Source organism: Oratosquilla oratoria, chromosome 34, assembly GCF_046742065.1.
Source record: "Oratosquilla oratoria isolate Oo_2021 chromosome 34, ASM4674206v1, whole genome shotgun sequence".
In the NCBI taxonomy this organism is placed as follows: Eukaryota; Metazoa; Arthropoda; class Malacostraca; order Stomatopoda; family Squillidae; genus Oratosquilla; species Oratosquilla oratoria.
Genome location: NC_134810.1, coordinates 19,329,342 through 19,331,841, shown reverse-complemented (window position 1 = coordinate 19,331,841; position 2,500 = coordinate 19,329,342). Strand labels below are relative to the sequence as shown.

The 2,500-nt window shown below is 50.7% G+C and overlaps 1 protein-coding gene across 8 annotated transcripts in view; it reads left to right on the top strand.

The window, feature by feature from the left end:
• Nucleotides 1-2,500, top strand: part of LOC143018099 (protein sickie-like) — a 390,287-nt gene that overhangs the window by 208,562 nt on the left and 179,225 nt on the right. For 5 of the 8 annotated variants that reach the window (XR_012965729.1, XM_076173215.1, XM_076173214.1 and 2 more), the window contains exon 2: nt 1-165. This exon is cut by the window's left edge and continues 239 nt beyond it. The exons of the other annotated variants lie outside the window; for them this stretch is intronic. The gene's annotated coding sequence lies outside the window, so the exon portion shown is untranslated. The remainder of the gene's footprint in view (nt 166-2,500) is intronic. 8 annotated transcript variants of the gene reach the window in all.

Sequence of the window (2,500 nt, the reverse complement as noted above, 5' to 3'; positions counted from 1 at the left end):
GTCTTGAGTGTGTGGAGGACATCTCCTCCTCGTCATGAACACGTTTGCCAGCTGAAACAACCTCAGTTGCACAAGAGACCAGCGCACAACCCTCTGTGAGCGTCGCCCATTGGTTGAGGAACATGGAACCCCACTACCACAGCAGCAGTTCCGCCTCGCCCTCAGGTAAGATCGAGAGCCAGACGAGAAGTTCCTCCACTACGCCTCTCTTTCGTAAATAAATACATCAGTGAGTACTTAATCAATAATAACATTTAGAAATAGTAAAAGTAGTAATTGCAGTAGTAATACTGTATATCTACCCATATACCAAAGGCTTCTTCCCCATAAAGGGGGATCAACCACGCTCCAACTCCCACCGATCCCTCTCCCATCCGTCACCCATTTCTCTCCCTTTTATCTTAGCTCTTTATGGATAAAGGGTCATCCCCTGTCTCCTGCCCCCTGCCCTGGGTCAGAAGCAATGTAGCAAGACAGAGCATATCCACAGCAGGGCTCCACCGCTTCATTTACATGGCGACCCTCCCCCTCGTCCCTTCAAACGAATAGTATTAATAGTAACAAAAACAAAAACAACAACAACAGCATAACTAACAAAAACATTCCTTGCGACCCTGTTGAGGCCGGGGTCCATCCACCAGCCGAATAAAATCATCAGCCGCTCGCCGGAGTAAAATCACTGCTCCGCTCATTCTTCTCCTATCTGTTTCTCTGTTGTATCACGTCGCGTCTTTCCTGTCGTTTCTTTTTCCCTCTGGTCTTCTCCGCGGGTTGCTAGGAATACTATATGAAGAGAAACCCTCAAAGCTGACACACCTCGGCATATATGGTGGCCAGTTGACTCTCTCAACCTTACCCGCTATCCTACTTCTTTCCTCCTCCTCCTCCTCCTCCTCCTCCTACTCCTCCTCCTCCTCCTCCTCCTACTCCTCCTCCCCCTCCTCCTTCTCCAGATTTTCATCCTCCTCCTACTACTCCTCCTTTTCCTTCTCCTTCTCCACCTCCTCCTTCCCCTCCTTCTCCACCTTTTCATCCTCATCCTCCTCATCTTCAACTACCCCCTACTACTACTACTACTACTACTACTACTACTACTACTACTACTACTACTACTACTACTACTACTACTACTACTACTACTACTACTACTACTACTACAACTATTACTACTACTACTACTACTACTACTACTACTACTACTACTACTACTACTACTACTACTACTACTACTACTACTAATGCTAATACTTCTCCTCCCTTCTCCTCTTCTTTTCCTCTCTTCCTTTTCTTTCTCCCTCCTTCTCCCTCTTCTCTGAAGAGTTGGAATCCAATGAAACTCACCCCCCCCCCCCAGGTCGTTCAAGCGCCGTTGCTTGATGGCATGTTGTTGATAGCGGATGAGACCCGGGTCTCGATCGTTTTCATGCCGGGGGGTGGGGAGGGGAGCGGAGACAGGTCTGGAATAGAATCGCCTGATACTCTTCAGTTGCCGTTGAGATCACTTCTCTTGCCATTTGCTTCCTTCCTTTTCTTTCCTACTTTCCTCCTCTCCTTCTTTCTTTTACTTTTTTCCTTATTTCATTTTCCCTTCGCATTTCCATATCGTTGTCTTGGATATTTTATCGGCGATGGAAGGGAGAAGGAGGACGGGGAGGAGGGAGGGAGGAAGGAAGAAAAGGAGGAAGGAAGAAAAGAAGGAAGACCAGGTGTCAACAAGTAGGGACGTTCCTGGTGCCCCCTCCGCCCCCCCCACTCCTGGTCTTCATCCTTGCCCTTGTCCTTGCCTTCGTCCTTTTCCTTCTCCTCTATTTCCTCTCCCTCATTCATCTCCTCCTCCTTCTCCCCTTCCTTCCTTTCTCCTTCTCTTCCCCGAGTGGCCCGAGCCGACCATCGCCAGCGCATCGTGACGCGACCCCCCCCTCCCCTTTCCCCTCCCCCTTCCTCCTCCCCCTCCCCTTCCCCATCTTGGCCTCCCCCGCCGCCACCACCGCTTGCAAGGGGCGGGTGGTCGGTGTGGAGAGGTAAGTTGGCGGAAGCACAGCAACACAAGCAACATGGAAGGCGTGGGGGCAGGTATAGGAAGCGATGAGCTGAAGCAGGAGAAAGGAAGAAGGACAAGTGGAGGAGGGAAATGAGGAGGGAGTGAGGAAGAGGAGGGGAAGCTGAAGGTAGGCGTGATCATGGTGGTGGTGGTAGTGGTGGTGATGTTGGTGGTGGAGGTACATAAGGTGATGGTATTGGAGGTGGTGGTGTAGATGGACGTGGAAGTTGTAAGGTGAGTGTGGATCTCTTGTGGCCAGCCAGGACCGTTCCGGGTAAAGCGGGACTAGTAGTAGTAGTAGTAATAGTTCCCTTTTTCAAGCAAGACAGTCGAATGGCGAGGACGAAGATTGAAAGCTGAAGGCTTTGAGGAGTGTACGCCAGGAGACGCGTAACTGCGACCGAAGCCGTGACCTTTGCCCTGTTATACGCTTTGGGGACTGATGGGGGGGCAGGTAAC